Below are 24,453 nucleotides of genomic sequence, written 5' to 3' on the forward strand. Positions count from 1 at the left end.
TGAGTCTTTAGAAAGAAGAATTAAATAGTAATAAGATCAAATTTGGTAACTTTTGGTATAAAAATACTGTTAAACATTTTATTTTTGTTTACTCTGACAGCCCTAAAAAATAAATATATCTTTCACAAGGTGCAAATGTATTGGGCATTGCTTTCAAAATCCAAAAATAAAATAAAATAAAATAAAATAAAATAAAATAAAATAAAATAAAATAAAATAAAATAAAATAAAATAAAATAAAATAAAATAAAATAAAATAAAATAAAATAAAATAAAATAAAATAATCTGAGGGGGTGCATGCTTTAGTACTATGATCTCCCACCCTCTTTTACATAATCCTCTTCTCTTCCTCTCTTTCAATCACAGCTTTCATCCGAGTGACATCGAGTCAGCCTTCTGCTCGTGGCTTAGGTCTTAAAATTAACCCTAACACATAGCTTAGCACTAACACATGCACTTTTTAAGTGTTGAAAAGCAGCTCCTTAAAATATACCAACATTAAGACAATTAAAAGAGCACGTATGTACACTCACACCAATACAAATACTCTCTAAAGGAGTAATGTGTAAAATTCGGCACATTGGATGCCTGCAACCAGTTCTTTGGATGTGTGTGAGAAAGAGAGAGTAAGATGCTTTGACAGCGCTCCATCTCTGCCTCTGACATCAGCAAATTTACCAGCTAGACCCTTAGAGACAAGCTTTAAATATCCCGTAGGATCATACATATACACTGTCTGTGACACACACACACACACACACACACACACACACACACACACACACACACACACATAAACTCTGATCGTTCCTGTGCTTTATATGGCTGATTATACAGTAGAGATCAAAAGAACACTCTGTCTAAGAGTGAAGAGGGTGTCTGTTGCTGTCAATCTCTCTCTTCCCCTCTCTCTCTCTCAGGCACATACTGTACATGCAGCCTCCCATCACTTTTAAATCCACAAAACTTCCAAATGCATCATGTCAACAATGACAATAGTCATTATTCCCTGCATGAAAAGTTGACTAATCTACCCAGAGGCTAACTTTATTACTCAAGGTTGAGCTTTCACAACTAAGGATATTTAAAGGGACAGTACAGCCAACAAAAAAAAAAAAAAAAGAAAAAAAAAAAATTCTCTCATCATTTACTTACACTTATGTCATTCCAAACCTGTATGGCTTTCTTTATTTTATGGAAAACAAACAAGGATATTTTGAAGAATTTTTTATTTGTTTTTGTCCAGACAGTAAAAGTACAATGAATGACATGCGGGTGAATAAATGATTTTGGATCCATCCACTTAATGGATGTTTAAATGTTCAAATGTTTAGTTCAAATGTTTCTTTTACAATAAAAAAGATAGAAACAAATTAGACAGTTGTTGACTGACATGCTGTAAAGAGGCTTTCAGCAGCAGGGACAGGAAGTCACCAATTTCAGTGACAGTTGGCAATTTCTGGCTGTATGATGTAGGCTTGAGAAATGTTTAACCTTATGCAAACATGCAGCAACATGACACAGCGAATACCAATGGGAGTAAAGACACATCTCCAGTGAGATACCGAATTTGAGTGATGGTAAAGTCAATGTAACTTTGAGTCATAAAATAAATTTAGAAGATGAAAAAGTTTCATCAGGATGGGTGAATTTGATTCATGCATTGAAAATGCATTCTTATGCACTGCAGCATTTTTTTTATTTATTTATTTTTTTTTATACAAAGTCTTTCCTATCCAGAATGTCAGTTTTAGCCCACAAGAAAACTGATCCCTTGTCAAAATAGAATGACATCTTATTTTTAAGTGTATTGAGCTATAAAGATGTGGTGCTTATTCAAACTGTGGCATGAGGCATGTGCTCCCTCAGGATCTTTCTCCATCTTCCACAGATCAAGTTTTTCATTTTGCGTCTATCTAGACACCAAATATTCTAGGACTGCCACTGATGTCCCTTCAATAAATAAATAATAAAATGCCCTAGGATCTATAAACTGAATAGGATAGCTCATGTTATTTTGTCTTGGAAGAAGTTGATGAAAAATGTTGAGTTGAAATCTTTGGAAGAACATTAAAAAGATCTCATTTATTATTTCTTTTTCATGGGTGTGTCACCCAGGGCCTCATTTATAAAGCATGCGTACGCACAGATTTGATCTTAGAGTGTGCGTACGCTTAAATCCACGCCAACGCTCATATTTATAAAAACGGTCTTTGACGTGGAAAAGTGCTTAGTGCCACGTAATCATCTGAGCAGACGTACACATTTTTCCTGGTCAGAGTACTGCAGGTTTTTGGAAATCTAAGCAATAGCTTAGAATACTAAGCTATTGCAGCTCGCTAAGGATTTGGACGATGACTGATGATCTTTTATATGTGAATGACATTAATTAGGTGACATTTACTCATTGTTACCTCACAACTTACAGGACTTAAAGGACCTGCTGCTAACATCTTGGTGTCAGATACCACAGCACACCTTCAGGGGTCTAGTCCATGCTTCAATGGGTCAGGGCTGTTTTGGCAGCAAAAGGGGGACCAACACAATATTAGGAAGGTGGTCATAATGTTATGCCTGATCGATGTAGAAGGAAATTCACATGGCTCTTTTACATCTGACAGTTCAAAGTGAGGATGACTGATAAGCTTCAAAATGACAATAAAAGTGCACTATAAAAGTAGTCTAAAAGAGAAAGTGAGTTGAATTTTGATTTATAAACAAATCATGTCAGATCAGTCAGATTTCTGCTCAACTTGTAAACCAAAGAATGACTGGGAAGGATTTCTTATGGTGACAAATCAAATATTTATACTACTATATATTACAAGAGAAAAAACTACAATAATGATGTGTGTGTGTGTGTGTGTGTGTGTGTGTGTGTGTGTGTGTGTGTCATTGTGGTATTTGCAGTCACCAAGTCACCGCTTGTTAATGCTCAGGTGCAAATGAACCGCAACAGAGGTTGTGTCACCACGGAAACAAAAGTGTAATTGAGGTGACCGCTGGAGGTTAATTAGCCCAATAAAAAGCTGGTGATTTAGAGGGTGGGTTGAGAGGAGAAGACCTGATGTCAACTTCCTGGTTAGCAAGTTGGAATTTACTGTCCAGATTAAAACACGTAAAATTGCATTTACACAGCCATCTAATTTCACACAACAAATTATTGCCATATTATAATTGAAATGCTAGCTTACTATGTATTATGCAGTACATATATACTGCCTATTTTTATATAGCATATGAAACAGAATGTATTATGCAAAAATAAACATTTCAAACAGTAGTATACTACATTGTTGTCACACTGCATTTTTAATTCAGCAAGATGCATCATCTCAGAAATAAACACTGACATTTTGTATTTGAATCTAATTTTATGCACACAGGTCTTAATTCTTGGCAGTTTAGTTAAATGAGTGGAGGAGTAGAATGCTAGTGTGCTATTATGAACCATTGTTCTCAGAACTATTATTTGAAACTTTCAGTTTCTGTTTTTCATTTGGGCCTGAAAATGCAAACTTTTGAAAACAGGTTTCAAAGTGCAAGTTTTTGAAAAAAAATACTGTTATTGTCTGTGATGTATGTGCATGCATAATATGTGTTCAGTCTATATGCGCGTAGTGTTTCTTTACACACCAACTACTGGCCTGGCAGCATAATACAACTTTTTTTAAATGTTTTCACAGATCCCTGTGAACGGGTATCTTTTTTTTTTTTTTTTGATAATGTTGTTATCTTTTACGTCTTTTGCGTTAGTACATTGTTGTCATGTAAATGTACCCTGAGAGGACCATAAACAACCTTTCAGTAGCATTACAGAGATTCTTTTGTGGTGCACTTTAGTGGATTTTTCATTAAGAGATGGCATTTTCTGTGGATATCTGAATCTATATAAGGTAGAATACTTTGTAAACTGTTTACAATGCAAATCATTTCATTTTATGATCTATGGATAGAATTATCACTGGGACGATGTTGTGGAGGACAGCTGATCCATGGCGGATAGCTGATGTTGTTTCCTTGCAACAGGGTACATATTTCCTATCCAAAATTACAGATTTTCTGAAAAGCAGCTCAGATTAACTGGTTTACTGTTCTCAAGGGAGTTTGCCATTCTGCAGTACAAAAGTTCATAATTTCAAATCCATCCAAAAATCCATCTATTTTTTTTACACACTTATCCTATGTTGGGTCACAGGGAGTACTGGTAACCATCCCAGCACAGAAACTCTTCTTCATGGCAGCACCCATATCTACAATCTATGATCACCTAACTAACTGGCTAAATGTAGTCACAGTACAATGGGGTCAGTGTAAGTAGCAACATTAGTAACATGGGATACAAGAGAATTTCCAGGAACATTTACCAACATTAAAGTAATCAAAGCCTATATATTCAAAAGCAATACTACACAAGCCAGAATGTGTTATGCCCCCACCCCCCCACCCCCCCACCCCATCTCAAAAATGTGGAACTACTCAAAATGATGTTTCCAAGCACCTGATACTACTTCGAAAACGTTGAGTTAGACTCACTCATAAAAATGGTCACCTCAACTAATAATAAATATAATAAATCCCCTCAACTAATGCAGACTCACAGCCTGTCTTGCATACAAACTCTCTTGTCAGGGTAATGTCTTGCTTACTCAGCTGTGCTTGCTTGAGTTGCATGCACTGTAAGTTTGTTTTCACTGTTTGTAGATCAGTTTCTTTTGTCTGAGTTCATTGGTTTCCATGGTTTTTCATTGATTGATGAGTTGTATCACCTGTGTCTTGTTTCTTAGATTCTTTGTTTGCTTGTGTATTTAATAGTTTGGTTTATTATCTGATCTTGCATGTGTTATTGGTTGTTCTGTTGTTGTTGTGATTTCTATATATATATATATATATATATATATATATATATATATATATATATATATATATATATATTTATTTATTAATATACTTTGATCTATATTATCCATTTTTTATAAATTAAACAACAACGGCTGCATTTAGATCCCGCTCTTTTTCATTCATTGCTGCAACCGTGTGTGACAGCTATTATATCAGCACTCAGAATACTGCCCGTCCAAACAGATTCAATGACCAGAACTACATAACCAAGTTTGTAACCGAATTAAATTGCGAAATCATGTAACCGGATTTAATTGAAATCATGAATGTTTTCAAAGAGGTTTTCTATATATTCCCTCTGTTATTCACTGGCAGGGCAATAGATCAAACGCTCAAAGTTTTTATTATTTTTATTTATTCAAAGAACTTAATTATAGTTGCTTCTGCATATTGGGATAGGGGAAAGTATTTTAAAATGACATACTTCACCTTTTGAAAAAAATGTCTTACCTTTTCTGATTTTAAAATATAAATGTCAGTGGTTTCCTTGAGATTGCCTGAGAAATGGTCCTTAATAGTCATTTTCCTAGTTGTCTTTTTCTCTCTCTCTCTCTCTCTGTGTAGTGAAGGAGTAAGTGCAAGCCCTTTTGCTAATTTGTGTTTAAACACAAGCATGAAGAAGTACTGAAGTTCTGGCAGAAATGGAGCATTAATCAGCTCAAAGGAATGTGTAAAATGCGAACTGTCTGTAGGCTAAACCTGATTAAGCTTTTGAGCACCATTATCACCGTATGTGACAAATAATAAAGTATATAATAAGACTAGCTTATAGTACAGTCAGTTCTTTCACGTTATGGCTTTCTCTCTACATTACTGGTTACATTAGTGTCTCTCTCAGTGAATGGGACACAGATTTTAATAGTAAAATGTATATAATGAATAATATATGTCAAATAATGTTCTTAGTCTTTTTTTTCCTGTGGGGGAGACTACAATAATTTACTATGAATTAAATGGAAATCAAATTAAATATAATTTATTATGCAACTAAAATACCAATAATGCCCAAAAGAAAAAGAAAAAAACTTAGCGTGTGACTTTTAATTATAAACAAGCCCGCAATACACCGGGACTCTTATTTTGAAATGTTTGTACTATTGTAGGCTGATCCTTCAGATTATAAAACAACCGTATAAAACATTTTATATAAAGGCTATGAAGTAGACATTGTAATAATTCATCAACTTGAGTTTATTAGTAATCGCTTGGCATAAATCTGCGCTTTTCATTGATTGAGAATCACTTTGAAGCAGTCTGAAGCGCTGTTGCGCGAGCTTGTAGAACGCACAACAGCGCCCTCTTGTGACTTTGCAAAATGCAGCGCTCGTGGGAATGTCAGCGGGAGTAAATGATTAGTTTATCGATCGCGGATGGTTTCATTATATTGGGCAGATATAAAAGTATAAGAGGAAAAAAATAATAAAAGCAAAAAATGTGTCTCCAAATATACTTGGGCGGCCGTTATTATACCAGGGCGGCCCGCCCAAGTAAAGTCTATGTGTGGGAAGCACTGCTGTTACCCAAATTATTGAAAGAAAAAAATCGAATATTTTTTTCTTTTTTGAAGTTTTTTGTTGTTGTATTTCTCTTCATTATAGTAAGGTAAACACCATTTTGTTGCAATCTATCCCCTGCTGAGAGCAAGATCATTTTTTAAACCAGAATTACTAATATTATTATTTTTTTTTTTTTTAATTTACAATACAGTGCAATAAATTTACCACCTTGATTGAATTTACGAATAATAAAAAAGATTTTTGCAGGAAGCACAAGAAGTGAATTTCTTATTAATTATAATAAAGTCCTGTCCATGCAACAGGATTTCAGAGTATGTTATTTTATAGGATTAGCTCTACAAAAATGAACTACTCCTCCATCGATAATGTTCTCTACCTTTTCTCCCTTCTTCCAGGAGAACAGAAAGGGAGGAAGAGAATGGAAAACAGTGTTAATGTTCTTTGATGCCAATTCAAGGCTTATTTTAGAGGCAGTTGAAGAGGGGCCGGAATGAAAGAGTGAATGAAATAAAAGCAGGTTGAGAGAAAGAAAAGCTACATGCAGAACAAGGCCACCTTTCACGCGTGCAGCGTCCTTCACGCAGTTTAAATGGGCTGGCCACTCATCCATACCAACACAAGAGTGAGTGAGGGAGAGAGACAGAGAGAGGGAGAAGGTGAGGTAGCAGCGAGCATTTTTACACAGAAAAAAGGATTGCATTTTTGGCGAATAGCAAATGACCTCTTCTATTGTGCCATGTTCTTGTTTTTTTAACCTGTCATTTCAAGGGAAGTAGAGAAGAGGACGCGATATCAATAAGAGAGAGATAGCCGAGCCAGCTTATACACTCAAGCTGAAAAACTATTATACCATATTTACATGATAACACCTCTTATCATCCATCACAAGCTATCCATAGCATCCTATAATCCACCCAACATATATCGCCAGAAACGTCAAATACCCCTAAACTTCCATCTGATGCAGAACGCCTTCAGTTTATCATCTTTAGAAGCATTTAGGGTTCCATAATGCTGCCATATCACTTTATGAAATTACATGTGTTGGAGAGCATTTACAGTGGCATGCGGGGTTTTAATCTATTCCTGAAAGCATAATTATCCCCACGGTTCTCACTCAGTCTCATTTTCTTCGGTAGATGTCGAGGAATGCTTCTGACCTGAGGTATGAAATTCTTTTACAGTTTGTTCTGCAAACTGTCTTTATTCCGATCCCTTGGCAAGAACCTTAAAACGGTCATCTGCAGTAGTTTAAATTGTGTGCACAAGGATGAAATGCACTCAAATTGCAGATTATGGGACTTTGAGAAGATGATGTTGACAAAAGCTTTGACAGAAGCATTGTATCTGAGAAATGTCCATATGAAATTTGAGTTTTTTGGCTTTTAGTACATGCTTTGGGGCTATCTAAATGCTAGTGTGTTCCTACAAAGTTGACAATATGAACCTTTAGCAGAAATAAATATATTAGATACATACTACAACCCACTAGTGCATCCCAGCATGTATACAGTATACTAAAGCAATAAGCAATATATACCATATAGCAAATATCAGCTGTGTGATTGTTTAGTTGCAAAATGTAAATTGTATTATCACACAGATAATACCATACATTTAGACATATTATATCCAACTTTATCCGCATACTGTACATACAGTACTTTCGCATAAAGTGAGAGCAAATCTCAACTGCCTGATTTTTTAAATTTCTTTGCTAAATTTAAATTTTTTCTAAATTTTATATATTATCGTCCTGCTCTTTATATAAAGTTGGCTACATGAGTATGTCCAACTGTATGTGCATACATACTTGAGTAATATACAATATTCCTTGCAAAATGTAAACTATATTATCTCTCAACTCTAATCTACTATATTCGACTAAAAGGCATGAAACATACAATATATGTGACCCTGGACCACAAAACCAGTCATAAGTTGCACGGGTATATGCAGCAATAGCCAACAATACATAGTATGGGACAAGATTATCGATTTTTCTTTTATGCCAAAAATCATTAGGATATAAAGTAGAGATCATGTTTCATGAGGATATTTTCTTACCATAAATATATAAAAATTTATTTTTGTGAGTGTAAATGCATTGCTAAGGACTTCATTTGGACAACTTTAAAGGCGATTTTCTCAATATTTTGATTTTTTTTGGTACCCTCAGATTACATTTTTCAAATAGTTGTATCTCGGACAAATATTGTCCTATCCTAACAAGTGATACATCAATGGAAAGCTTATTTAGAGATGATGTATCAATTGCAATTTTTAACCCTTAGGACTAGTTTTGTTGTCCAGGGTCACATATATAAAAAAAAAGGGCAACACTTTAGTATGGGGAACACATATTCACTATTAACTAGGACTTTTGCCTCAATAAACTCCTTATTTACTACTTATTAATAGTTAGTAAAGTAGTTGTTGTGGTGGTTAAGTTCAGGTAATGGGTAGAATTAAAGGTGCAGTATGTAAGAATTCTGTCCGCTAGAGGCCTATTCAAAACAAAGGTGTAGCTTGATGACTCCAAGTTTGAGCATGGAATCTTGGGACATGTGGTCTTCGCCTCAACGGACGGTGCACAAGAATAGGGATAGGACTAGGGAAAAAATCATGTTCATGGATGCGATTATTAACGCTATTGTAGTATGAAGCAGAGCAGGACTGAATGTTGTGGGAGCTGAACGAGGCCGCTGGAGCGATTGCGCAACACACGCCTTACGAGCAGCGGAACTTTTATTTTGCCACAGTCGCCGGAGCCGCTTTTCCGGTCATGAGTATGAGGTAACGCAGATCTGTTTATCATATTAGACACATTTGAGTGTGTTGAAAATGATGTTATAACGTTACTCTGTGCATTCGCTCGGCGGCTGCTGTTTGAGACACACTGCAGTAAGACAGATCAATTTCAGAATATCATATTAAATGCTGGATAGCTTGTGTTGATAAATGGCATGCAATTAATTTTAAAACGTATTGTATGATGGTGAAAATTTTCTCCATTATGCTATGTTAGCTACTTCACAAAATAGTGTTTTTCTCTGAGGCATGGTAAAGCATGGTACTCTCAAGAAAAATAGATTTAAACAATAAGACTAAACGTGTTGAGCTACATAACAACAATTAGTTTTCTGTCTATAAATATATCAAAACAGTTGTTCCCTTGTCTATTAAAACGTGTAATATATTAAAGCGTCTTTGGTGTTTCCATGGTTTCTACAAAATAAAACCAGAAACCAAGGGTTAACGTGGGTATGACGCCATTGACAGGTGACTCCTCACACATCCCGGAGACTTTGTTAAAATTGCAATTTTCTCACGATTTACAAATAGTTGGAAACATTTGGGATATTGTAAGTACTCAAGTGAACAAAATATATAACACTGGCCTGGTGGTTTTTGGATATTTTACTGTAAAATTCTTACATATTGCACCTTTAAGGGATGTGGAATATGGTGCTTGTGTAAATACTTATAAACAGCCAACATGCAAGCTAATAAGCAACTAGGTAAAAGTGAGAATTGTTCCCCATACTAAAGTGTTACCAAAATTTGATTTGTATAAATACCATAAAATAAAATACTTACTGTAAGTCAGAATTCTCAGCTCATGCTCACATGAAAATCTAAAATTTGTGAAAACATCCAAAATGTTACACGTTTTCTCTTCTGGGAAAATGGGCGCAAAATATTGATGACTCATCTTGTTGGCAAGAGTGTATACAAATATACAATGCTCTCGGAAATAATACCTCCAGTAGAAAGTGGCTTAGCCAAGCTGTGATATAAACTAAAGGCTATTGGCTATTCAAATATAGAGCAAGCCCATAAATATGTCTCACCCATAACTTCTAGGACAAACATCAACAAAGAAAATAATTATTTCATGCAGTCTTCAACAATAAAATACACGCATACCTGTAGAAGTCAAGCTTAAAAATGACTTTTACAAAACATCAGGGGTAAAATGAAGAACTTCTGAGATGGTGTCTCCCCAATCTAAAGCTCCACAGAGCTGAAAAATCATAGGTTTAGTGAGGTTTGTCAGAAATGAAAAATGAAATTGATGCCGGTATTCAGGTGCTGCTGTAAATGTGAATTTATGTATTCAATGTGTGGCGTGACACACAGAGGAACTCAACACTCCAACTGCTTAGTGAAGAAAAAGCGAATTTTAAGTCTCATACGTATACTGTTCAAAACACACTCTCGAAGATAATACAGTGTGCCTGAGGACATCCACATCGGGACATAGTTTTCTTCTAAAAATGTGGTTATCGATGTGGGGATTCATAATACTTTCAAATAATCCACATAAAAGGAGTATTTCGAGAAACCTCAGAGCCCTGTGCTTCAAAAATACCTCATACAAAAACTTGCCAGGCACATTTCCTGCAGTTAATACATGTTCCTGGTTGTCATGCCCACATTTATATTCACTGCAATCTGTTGAGCCTGTCTAATTAATTTCTAATTCATTTCAAATATGCTGAACATTATATTTGCATTCTGTAATCTGTGTCTGTCTTGCACTTTGCATAATGACTTGCACTATTATGTGTCTTTAAATGGTGCATTTCACATTTGATGTCGCTGCTGTCTTGCACCTGAACTTCCCCTCAGAAATCAATACAATATTGATTAGTTATAGAGTATGTCTATCTATCATTTGTCTTGGTCAAACTGATCCACACAATCCCCACATGCATTAGTTAGTGTGCACTTCTCTGATATTCTCTGTGTAAGAGTTACCTGGTCTGACCTTCGAGGAAGCCCGGGGTTAACCGTGATACAGCCACTTTTTTATTCTTTATTCATAAATTGAATTATTGCCACAGTGAATACAGTGTGCTTGGTGTGCACTGCCTGGATTTCTTCATGTTGTGTATGTTACTGTGTGTGCCAACACTGTTCTTTTTACCACGGCCCACCTACACACCACCTCTTCATACTGTGGGATCAAAGGACTTCCTCTCTTTTTTTTTCTCTCTCTCTCTCTTCCATATTCAGCATAAGATCTTCAGTGTTACCAAAGAGGATCTTCTCTGACTACATACAGTAAATACTGTCTGCTTTTCTATGACTCTTCAGGCATTTTCATCTTGAGTCTCTGCTAAAATAATCATTCGATGAACTCTTCAGTAAACCCCATTGCACAAAGACCACAAACACATTGACACCTACACCACATGTAAAATGTATGAATGTCATTGCATTTGAATGAAAGATGAAAGCATCCAGTGTCATTTGTTTAATGATATCACAAGAATGAATGTAGTAGAACCTGTCCTTAAATGTTCATAGAAGCATCACCGTTTATTTGCTCTTGACTGTGCATGAATATTAGCTAGACTAGCCTGAAAACTATTCGGGCTAAAGAAGCACAGTTTATGATATCATTTTTGTTTTGAAATATGTTATTTATACGTAACATTGAGAGTTTCAGAGATTTCAATCTTTGCTGGCATATTGGCTTTACCAATATGGGCACTGAATGAACTTACTTTCCTTAAAGGGATAGTTCACCCAAAAATGAAAATTCTATCATCATTTACTCAGAGTCATGTCATTCCAAAATGGTATGACTTTCTTTCATCTGTGGAACATAAAAGAAGATATTTTGAGCAATGTCTGTGTTTTTTTTTTTTTTCTCCATACAATGAAAGTCAGTGTTAACCAAAACTGTTTGGTTACCAACATTCTTCAAAATATATTCTTTTGTGTTCCACAGAAGAATGAAGAAAGTCATACAGGTTTGGAACAAATTTAAAGGGTTAGTTCACCCAAAAATGAAAATTTCTGTCATTAATTACTCACCCTCATGTCGTTCCACACCCGTAAGACCTTCATTCATCTTCAAATCCGATGGCTCAGTGAGGCCTCCATTGCCAGCAAGTTCATTTCCTTTTTCAATGCCCATAAAGGTACTAAAAACATATTAAAACAGTTCATGTTAGTACAGCAGTGTTAATTTTGACAGCAAATTTTGATGTAGTTTTAGTCATTGTCTTTTGACTAAAATGCCATTTAGTTTTAGTTTTAGTTTTGCTCGGAAATTGTTTTAGTTTTAGTCTAGTTTTAGTTGACTAAATATCATAAGATTTTGATTAGAATAGGTTTTTAGTTTTTCTGCTTTCACTGTAATTTTAGTTAAAAGTTTTAGTTATTTTTTGTACATCAGGTTAAGATAAAGCTTGAAAACTAGATGAAATAAAATAAGTTTACATTTTTTATATATCCGTTTTATATATATATATATATATATATATATATATATATATATATATATATATCATATTTTATATTTCAGTTAACGTTTATTTCAAGTAATGAAGATTTTTTTAGGTTAAACCTGAAGCTGACTGGTTTTAGGTTTAGTTAACTATAATAACCCTTATACCTGTAAAATATATAGAATAATGTGTCAAATAATGTTCTTAAGGCCCCGGTATACTTCAAACTAAGTTCTTTTTCGTTCTTCATTTAGGGGTAAAACAAAGTTCGAAATGCCTGACCAGCGATATACTGTAATCGAACATCTGACGCCACCCACACTGCTGAGAGCGACGGTTAGATGAATATGTAAAATATGTTTCTTAACAGTAACAAAATAAACCCAACAAAAATGAGAAAACAGCAAGCATTTATTATAGAAAGCGTAAGAAATGCGTCTGATCATAATAAAATGGGTATGATGTCACATCAGTTCGTTCTTCAATTTCGTATACCAGGGCCTTAAGTCTTTCCTTCCTGTGACAGAAGATAGTAGTTTATTATGAATTAAATAGAAATTAAATTAAATTAAATACAGTTTATTGTGTAAACAAAATAACAATAATGACTAGGAAAAAATAATAATTATAAACCATCCCAAAATACACCTTGACTTTTATTCTGAAATGTCTACAGTCTGCACTGTAGCAGGCTGCTCATTTAAGTTCAGATGAGTGAGATAAAATATGCATTCTTACAACCATCTAAAACATACTACCATATAAACATTGTGTAGTAAACATTGTCATAATTCATCAACATTAGCTTATAAGTAATCACGTGGCATGAATGTGTGCTATTCATTAATTGCGAAGCAGTCTGAAGTGCTGCTGGGCGAGCCTGTAGAGTGCGCAACAGTGCCGTGTTTCCTGCGGTTAGATCAGCACGTTACACCTCAAATGTGCACATCTTTCACACATTACAGCAGTCCTGACTGGATATCTTCCCAAATCGTCCCTCTCTATCATTTTCGTCTCGTTTTTATTTGTTGTTTAGTCATAGTTTTAGTCATTCAAAATGCATTTTTATTTGTCAATCAATCAATCAATCAAAATTTGATTTATATAGCACAATAAGTACAACAGTAGTTGGCCATTGTGCTGTACAAGAGGATAAATAAACAAATAAATAAATATAATAATGCAATAATAAAGGGAGTTTACATCGGATATCGGATTTAGTCATTGTCTCGTTTTCGTCCGTGAAAAAATTTCGTTGACGAAAATTATTCGTCAATGAAATTAACACTACAGCGGTTCAACCTTAAATCAACGAGAATACTTTTTGTGCACCAAATTTTTATTTATTTATTTTTTTACATTTATTCAACAATATATAGTGATGGCCAATTTCAAAACACTGCTTCATGAAGCTTCGAAGCTTTACGAATCAGTGGTTCGGAGCGTGTATGAAACTGCCAACGTCACGTGAACCATTGAAATTTCAAACACTTCGTAACGAAGCCTCATTTACTGAAATCACGTGACTTTGCCGAACCACTGATTCGAAAGAAAAGATTTGTAAAGCTTCGAAGCTTTATGAAGCAGTGTTTTGAAATTGCCCATCACTAGATATTGTTGAATTAAGTCGTTATTTTGTTTTTTTGGCGCACAAAAAGTATTCTCGTCACCTTATAATATTAAGGTTGAACCACTGTACTAACATGAACTGTTTTAAAGGATTAGTCCACTTTTAAATACACTTTTCCTGATAAATTTACTCACCCCCATGTCGTCCAAGATGTCTTGTGTCTTTCGTCAGTCAAAAAGAAATGAAGGTTTTTGAGGAAAACATTCCAGGTTCCCTTTCGAAAGGGAACTTCTACTCTGCGCTGACTGCGCTAGGGGAACGTCCTCCGTGACCCGTGCTCGAAATGCCAAAAATCACCACACTCCAATCCTATTGGCCGGCGACAGCCTATCACATCAAACGGCGCGAACCGTGATGTATAAAGGGAGCGCCTGGGGAAACAGCCGACATCCTTTTGTCTTTTCGCGACTGCTTTTGCTCGTGCCTTTTTCACTCTGCCAAAAGAAAATATGTCTGCTAAATCGTTCAGGAAGTGTGCTGATCCTTGTCCCAGGTTTTCTGACACCGGAGGACACACACAACTTGTGCGTTTTCTGTCTGGGCGAGGAGCACGCACGGTCAGTACTCGAGGGTGCTGCCTGTGCTAACTGGTTATTTGGGCAAATAACTGTATGTTAGGCTGACTGTTACAGGCAGGCTCTTTATGGCCGCTTTGTTGTTTAGCGTTGGTGTAGTTTCTCAGCTGATACTGTGTATAGCTAGAACTAGCTTTCGCTATTGTCAGTTATGTGTTGGCCGGTTTTTCAGCCACCTAATGCTGTCGCTCGCGCTGCTTTCTCCGTGTGTTTGGGAATTTGTTGCCCGAGTGTAGCTTGGTCTACATACAGTCCTTAGCTAGCGGCTAGGCTAGAACTAGGTTAGGTGTGTGTATGTTTACATCCCCCCGTTATGACTATCCCCCTGCGGTCGTATAGTTCCTAGTTCTGGCCTCCTTCTGAGGAACTTGCTGGCCGTTTTTTGCCCATATTTCCCCTTCATATGTTTATGCAGGCGTGTTATGTGAGCGTGCTTGTGCTGCCACAGGTTACACCTGTTTTTTATGATAGCAGGCTTTATCCGGCCTCTATATATGAATACGGTGTTGTTGTTGTACTCCCCGGTTAGGGTTTGTGTTTCACTGAGTGCATCACCTGTTGGATCGCACACTCAGGATGAGTGTAGGGAATTTTGTTTACCCGACCTCTCCCGGTCGTTTGCACCACAGCATCTGGGGTTCATTGCTGTTTGATTGTTGGCTATTTGTTTTTAGCCTCTCTGTATGCAGCTTGTTTGGATACAGCGCTGTTGGTCTACGATGCTGGTTACGCTCACGCTGTTTAGCATGATTTACATTGCCTGCTGGAATGTGTATGCCTAGACTCAGGTTGTGTAGCTAGTTCCCTTAAATTTGTCATTTTAGGTTATACTGGCCCTTCCTTGTAGCTAGGGCCCTGTCATGACCACGGGCCGGTGCCACATGGTTCTTTAAGCAGCAGGCCTCTCCAGGCTTCTCTTATAGCTTCCTCTTGGCCCAGCTATGCTGGTCGTGTACGGGCATCATTCCATGATTGAATAAATGCACTAGCTATCGCCGCGCACTTTTAAGGTTACAGGCCGCTTTCAGGCCTTCCTTTGCTAGCATGTCGGAGTTTAGCTTGATACTCCTCTCGCTGAGAGTAAAAGATGTTTTTACTGAGTATTTTGTGCGTTTATTCCCTTTAGCTCTAGTTGAGCTAAAATATTTTCCCTGTCTAATTAACGGGTTCTATTTTTGCTCCTAGAACTTTAGTGGCCGCTGGCTGATGTCGCGTGTGACGGGTAGGCCGTAAAGGCCTCCTGTGGAGCGTGCTGACCTTCGACAGCAAAAGGGATGGTTTCGCCGGCTGGCTAGGTCTCGGGTTGACTATGACCTCCTGTGTAGTCGGTCTGTTCAGCCTGAACCCTGATAACACTGCCACGAGCTGATGCCACGTGCCTGCTGGGATTATAGGCCCATGGGGCCTTTCCTTAGCGCATGATGGCGTATGTTGTACTCCTCTTGCTTAAAGAGTAGAAAGGTACTTCACCGAGTGCACTGCTCGTTGGTTTGTGTTGGACGGGCTGTCTCGTGGGCACTTGCAGCTGTTATGTCTTGGTGTTTGCTCCACCTTGATATGCAATAGGGTGTGGCCCTACAGCCCATCCTGGGCTACCGCCGTCTGCATTCAGTTCTCTGGTGAACTCTGGTTATGTTGCAGGCCCTTTTTCCCAGCCTCCATGACTATGTGCCCGCTTTACGGTCTGTCTGTTAGGTTGAGCTTTGTACTTCCCTTCGGGGTTAATTGCGTAATTGTGCTTAGCTCCCTAAGCTGGTTTGGTTGTAGACTTCTATAAAGTCTCCCGTTAGACCGGCCCCCAGGCTGATTTGTGCTCCCCTGGGTCAGGGGTCTTTAGCGCACAGCCTCCTCAGCACCTTGTTAACGGCTGAGTAGATCCTTGGATGAGTGGTTGTACTCCCCTCATACGAGGGTCCATAGCGTTTAGCTGAGTTCCGCTCTCCAGGATGCCCATCTCTGCGTGTGGGTTTGAGTTGCTTCCTGCCTTTCGCAGTCGCTCTTTCCTGCTCTCCTCTTTGGAGTTTGCGCTTGGAGATTCTGTATATCAGACAAGGTTGGCCAGGCCAGATTTAGCTTCGCTGTTGGTTCCAGATGCTCGAGCAGCCTTGGTAGGCTTTTTGCGGAAGGCCTCTTTTAGGCTCAGCTTGGGCTGTTGGCCGTAGGGAATGCTGTCACTGACAGCCTTAGAGTTCTGCCCCCGGTTTTTCCCTGGAACTGCCGGATATGTGTCCAGACATTTGGACTGGCATTCTCCTCTAGCATGGCGGCGTGGGTATATCGTTCCCCTAGTGCAGTCAGCGCAGAGTAGAAGTTCCCTTTCGAAAGGGAACGTCTCAGGTTACGTATGTAACCATGGTTCCCTGAGAACAGGGAACGAGACTCTGCGCTTTCATGCCATGCTGCGGGATGTCTGCTACAGCCGTTCAAAGACAAGAAGATGTCGGCTGTTTCCCCAGGCGCTCCCTTTATACGTCACGGTTCGCGCCGTTTGACGTGATAGGCTGTCGCCGGCCAATAGGATTGGAGTGTGGTGATTTTTGGCATTTCGAGCACGGGTCACGGAGGACGTTCCCCTAGCGCAGTCAGCGCAGAGTCTCGTTCCCTGTTCTCAGGGAACCATGGTTACATACGTAACCTGAGACGATTTTTCTCTTTACAGTGGATTTCAATGGCTACCAACAGATTGAAGGTCCATATTACAGTTTCAGTGCAGCTTCAAGGGCTTTAAACAATACCAGATGAGTAATAAGGGTCTTATCTAGCGAATTGATCGGTCATTTTCGAAAAAAATTCAAATACAACCAAAAATACAAATTCATAACGCTTACGCTGAATTCATAACGCTCTACACTTTCCCTATTCTACTTACGGAACGAACGCGGCGCCAGTTTAGTTTTTTTCTGTAACTTGAATAGGGAAGGCATAGAACATTCAGCGTAAGCGTTATGAAGAATGCGGAAGCGGAAAGTACGTTCAAGGCAATATTTTGTTTGAAAGAAAGACATGAACATCTTGGATGACATGGGGGTGAGTAAATTTATCAGGAAAAGTGTATTTAAAAGTGGACTAATCCTTTAAATATGTTTTTAGTAGCTTTCTGGGCATTGAAAAAGGAAATTGACTTGCTGGCAATGGAGGTCTCACTGAGCCATCAGATTTTATCAAGATATCTTAATTTGTGTTTGGAAGATGAACAAAGGTCTTACGGGTGTGGAATGACATGAGGGTGAGTAATTAATGATATCATTTTCATTTTTGGGTGAACTAACCCTTTAAAGTGTCAATAAGCACAAATATTTCATTTGCATGAACTATGAACTGTTTGGGGCACTGTATATCTTTTTCAAAGTCAAATTTTTCCTTCACTTACAGTTCAAAATATGGATTAATATGTCACATTGAACTGTTTTACATTTTTGTTTGTAACTCGTTGCTAAACACAGTTAAATAATTTGCACTGTAACTTTAATATCCGCTCTAATGCGAAATCCAAAACGTCCACAATGCGTGCCATAACTGAATGTTTCTTCCGTTTAATTCAGCGGTGTATCATGAAGGAATCTTTTACATTATTACTGTACTTAGCAATAGGAGTAAATAGGGATAGGCCGCGTAGCACGATGATCTATGAGTAAATTAAAAAGCGAGTCTCCATGGGCCAAAGATAAGAATCGTATTTCCATTAAGTCGATTGCTTAGAGTTCCAATAGCTTGAAAAATGTATTTCACGCGCTCTTCCTGCCTCCCCTTCGCTCTGTCTTCCCTGCAGCGCACAGGATCTGGACGCAAAAAGTGCATTGTTTCAACATAATGGAGATGTTAAACTCGATGAATATGTTTGTATTATGCGGGTGCATTTAATTCACCTCCATGCCTACGTGGGATAATTAAATGGTGAGGCACCCGGAACAAAAGCTGGACACAAAAGGACTCAAACTTCTTAATGACTTCAGCCCAAAGCTCTGCATCTCGGGGTCGCGCATGCTCGAATCGATCCATTCCCCTGCTGCTCCCGCGGCGCGCCCCTGACCTTGTCCTAAGTTAGTGTAATTAATTAAAATCTGGAGAGGCGTTGACGCTTGATGGATTGTTCCTTCTTGTTTGTTACAGCTGTGGCTGTAATCGCAGAGTAGCGTTTCTCCCTGAAGCTGACTGCCTCTCTATATATATTTATTGTCATGTCAGCATTGAAGTCTCTAGGAGACTCAAAGCTGGAGTCACTTCATTAAAGAATAACATTAAAAATCTGGACCAACACACACACACACACACACACACACACAGGCCTTTCCTGCAGTTTGATAAATTTTATGTCCCGCGCATGCAACAATAGGCTATTTTACATAAAAAAAAGGGGGGGGGGGTGTTACCTTGAGTACCTTTTTACTTTTTTAGAAAACTGTTACCACACAATACAAATATTAAAGCAAAAAATATGTATCAATGCAACTTTCATGAAGTAAACTTTCACTAAAAGACTTCCTTCCACCAGAAAAAAACGGTCCCTGACCATGAACAGGAACAGAAGTTACATTATTATGTCATTAGATGGCCGCAAAGACTGTCTTTATGAGTGTGTGAGTCAGTAGCCAAGACTTTTACATTGAAAAGTCTGAATTGTTGTGAACACGGAACAAGACGCAACTGACAAATGCTTTGACTAGCACTGTCAGTCACGGGAAAACCCCTTAACCGTTAAAAGGACAAGATAATACATCGGACATTTAAACTGATTTTTTATTACGAACATAGGACTGACCTGAAGGAAAATGCTAAATCTGAATGAAACTCGCTCAATCGATCTCATTCTCACAATACTCTTCTACGTAATACAGTAAGTTTCAATGAACAATATCAATGTTTTTAATGTAATAAAATGTTTTTTTATATCTATTAAAATTCTTCCTAAATGTTTAGTTAAAGGGTTAGTACGCCTGGAAATTAAATTTCTGTTATTAATTACTCACCCTTATGTCATTCCAAACCCGTAAAACCTTCATTTATCTTAAGAACACAAATTAAGATATTTTTGACGAAATCCAAGAGTTTTTTTTTTTTAATCTCCCATAGAAAGCAATGAAATTACCACATTTAAGGTACAGAAAAGTAGTAAAGACATTGTTAAAAGTCAACGTGACTACAGTGGTTCAACCTTAATGTTATGAAGCAACGAGTAATGAGCCGGTGTTCTGACGTAGAACCTGGAAGCTCTACAATGTGTCTTCAACGTAAACAGCGTAGGAGACTGACAGGGTACAGAAGAAATTGTTGAATAAATTCATTATTTTTGTTTTGTTTTTGAACACAAAAAGTCTCCTCTCGTCGCTTCATAACATTAAGGTTGAACCACTGTAGTCACGTTGACTATTTTAACGATGTCTTTTACTTCTTTTCTGGACCTTGAATATGTTAATTTCATTGCTTTGAACTTACTTTTTAATCATGTTGTTCTTTCCTAGTTAGTAATGGGCTTCAAAACACCCACCCTGTTACACATTGCATTGTAAAAATGTAATGTAACAGGGTGGACAAATTTCCTAGAACACTTGAAGTATAAGGATTATTAGGTTATATAGCCTGAGCATGACCAGTTTTTCTGATAGACAGACACTGATGATAAGACTAAAACATAATAGTAATTGTAATTTTTTTCAACAAAACTGCTCACTCCCAAATCCACCAAAGTGTAGGAATAACCTGGTTATATTCTTACATTTACAGCCAGAAACTCAAGCCTTTCAAATAATGAAGACCACTTGAAAGGGAAAGTGTCGAATCATCTCGTATAAAAACTTACCATCTTTTTTAAAAAGTAACATGGCATGTTTGCGAGATGGCAGATGACCTTGAGCTAAAAGTTAATAATTGGTTACATTCATTATTGACTAAGAATAATTCAGCTAATTGTTGTGTTCAGGGTCTCTCTGTAGGAATCACAATGGTGCAACAGTCATATTGAGCATGAAGATCACCCACACTCTCACCTTAACACTCATGCCTACACCAGCATGCATCCAAAAGAGGATTCGCTATTCATCAACATCTCACTTATGCCGAGCGAAATCACAGAGAACCCACTCCAAAAGCCAATTAACCCGCACATTCATGCAATCAATGACAGCTATACAGATCCTACACCTTGGGCGAGAATGAAATCTGTAATGAAGTCTTACCCGGTCAAACACTCGCTGGCTGTTGTGTGTGTAATAGCCCATTTAACAGAGAATTGGTAAGGCTTAGTGTCAGTAAACTTTAACTTCAATCTCATTGTTCTCACATCATATTTGAACAACACCGTTATTCCACGCTGAGTAGTGTGAGGTGGGATTTGGGAGGGATGAGTGAGGTTTAAATCTTTTAAAGAGTTTGATAGTCGCAGCACAAAATCAAACAAGCCAAGGCCCATCTCATTCCAGACATCATTCGCAGAATAATGTTGCTGAGAAAGAGAAAGTGAGACAGAGATGAAAAGAGAACAATTATTGGTTGGCTGCCGGCAGAATCGGCAGATGCTCATCATGTCATATCCTGGCAACCATCATTTCATTTCTCAAAATGGCACAATATCATTACCTCTGTCCTCCTCTCTGATAGAAGCACACACACGCGCACTGATTTTAAGTAATAGATGTGTTTAGCGTGTAAGGTCAAGGAGGAAGAAAGGGAGTGGTATAGTCCGACACCCATCATCCTCCTGCTGTGACGTGCTGATTGATGAATGGAACACAAATCACTCCATCTGAGAGAAAGACAGAGTGAGAGAGACAGAGACATGTTGTAAACCAAAGAAAACTACAAATCTTCCATTTTAAGATCTTAAAGAAATAGCTGACTCAGAAATGAAAATTCTGTCACCTTTACTCATGCATATGTCTTTCTAAACCTGTTTCCTTCTTCTGTGGAATACACAGAAATATATTTCCAAAAAATGTCTCAGAGTTTGTTTGTTTCTTGTCCATACCGTGAAAGTCAATGGTGTCCAGTGTTGTGTTGGACCCCTCTGACTTTCACTGTATGGACAAAACCAAGTTTGCATGGAAAGAAAGTCAGACATGACTGACATGAGTGTGAGTAAATGATGACAGAATTTTCTTTATGTGTGTGTGTGTGTGTGAGAACTATTCCTTTAAAGCTGTCTGTAGTATTTATTATTCTCTCTGAAATACTTGTTTCTGATTGGTCAGTCAGGCAAATATTTGAAAATGATAACTGTTGTCCAGGGCAGAGATGTACTGTAAATGACTGCTCATGTGGAAAAGCTATATGTTTTGCTCTTGTTCTGTCATAAGCTAATAAAATAATTCAATACTTCATGTCAATTTATTCATTTATTTGGTAAGTAGCCATGTGATAAGTGGTATAAGTCAGCAGGGCATACACAATACACCCCAACAAACCTCCCTGTTCACCCAGTCAGGGTTTATTTTGTCTTAATGACAATCTGACTGTACGTTATGCATTAGCTATTTGTGCAAATCCAAATCCCAGCTGAGTTCCTTTGGAAAGAAATAACTCATTATTTCCATCAAAGAGTTCCTGCCTATCTGTATCTCTCTTAAAACTGTACTATCATCTCCACGCTGGCAGAGTTACAGTGTCAGTCATAAATGCTTATTTTACAGCTCCTCAAAATTACTTTCGCATTAAAGCTTCTTAATTATACACATCTCCATAGCCCAGATAATCATCTCCAGCAGCATGACGGATGATCAGAAGATTTAACAGACCGCTTGGAGGCGCTGTTGTTTGCTGAAATTCATCTGATGTCGAGAAACTGACGCCTGTGAGGAGTTTTCTAATATGAGGACAAATGCGTAAATTATAAAGAGCAAAATGCAAACTCTCGTGTCATGGTAGACGTTACAGAAATATAGATGCTGTTTTTGAATATTTCAGTGTCTTGTTGTTGAGAGCTTCCTGTCAAAATCACTAGTGAGAGCAAAACACTGTCTGTTGTTTACAATCGTCAACAAAACCGTAGCTCAAATCAATACAACATTATAACACGTATCATTTATTGAATTTGCCCTCGAGGTGACAATTAAAATACATAATAAAACGCTACCTGTCTTGTCCCCGAAATCTCTCCTCTCACAGTGTCACACGACACGCCAGTAGTTCGCTGTGCTTCCGCTAGAGGGTGCATAGTGCACGTGGAAGATACGAAAAGCGCGAGAGCTTTCAACTCATTGCAACACGAAAGAGAACTTGAGCTTAACACAGCAGCACCCACACCTTACCGTGTTAATAGCAGAAGAAAAGAGAGGGGTGCATTCTGAAATGAGAGTTTGTTTCTTGATATCAAACAATCAGTTTAGCCTGTCGCAGGCATACAGCAGTCTAGAGATGGAGATAAAACGGAAGGAAAGACGGAGAGATAAATCTTGTTGCTGATATGAGGCTCGCTGGTAAACAATCGGATGACAAAATCTCATTAGCTGCAAACGGGTCCGCCACAAGAACCATATATAAAATGTTACATTTTCGTTTAAAAACCTTTCTTTGCTGGAAACAGTGATGACATATATTTTACAGGTCTGTGTCATTAAATTGTGAAGTTAATGCCAGTATACCCTCCAATTTGAACTTTGTTTGTTGCTGTAAAATGTACTGATGGTAAAGCTGGTGGTATAATGGAGGACCACATCACTCAAAGTCGGTATGAAACTCAAAATAACAAAACACCATTAGGTTAACACACATGATGCTTAAATAATGCAAAACACTAACTATATAGCATTAAACACTAAATGTAGGCTACTAATAACAAACAAACTTGATGGTTCACGCAGGGAATTCCAGGAATGCTCTTTGCCCATCAATTATAAGGAGATTCATACTTTTTTACTTAAAAGCATATACTTTCAACAATATTGTAGGCTACTGTAAATATGCCCATACACAGGCTATACATTTTCCCCATAATATGCATACACTATTCCTATACGTCTAAAATATTTTAAGAGTACCCCATTTCACCGTAATAAGATGTAGACTATTTTACCTTACACTGTAAGGTGACTTCCAGTAAATACGTTTTACTGAATATTTTTTTATCCTTTTCCCCTATTGAAATTACAAGCATGTTTTTTTTCCAGAGATTCCTCCACATACGCGCGCTCTCAGCATGCGCGCGCGTGAACTGCATACTAAAGAGTACACTTTCCGTGCTTCAGATTCAAAACATTCACATGCCATCATTAAGAACTGATTCTTAAATAAGTATCACATTCATCATTTTGCCAAATACGGTCAGTCAAACACATACATCCAACTTATAATAAAACACTAAATTGACAAATGAATGAATTGGTCAAGACTAGAAACTGACAGATAAAACAACGGTAGAAGGATTTCAGAACACGGTGAGTCGTGCTGTCCCGTGCTAATATTTACCTTGAATGCGACTGTTTGACTTTAAACGGAGAATGAGAATTGATTCACATGTCTTATAAAGTGAGCTGGAGTGGGGATGTGAGGGCGCACTGAGGAGGGAGGGAGCGTCTGATTGACATTCCAGCGGGCTAATCAGGTGACGCAGCGCCGGCAGTCCGGAGCGTCCATTGGCTGCTGGTGGCAAGAG

The sequence above is a fragment of the Megalobrama amblycephala genome, linkage group LG7 (assembly GCF_018812025.1).
Source record: "Megalobrama amblycephala isolate DHTTF-2021 linkage group LG7, ASM1881202v1, whole genome shotgun sequence".
Classification (NCBI taxonomy): Eukaryota; Metazoa; Chordata; class Actinopteri; order Cypriniformes; family Xenocyprididae; genus Megalobrama; species Megalobrama amblycephala.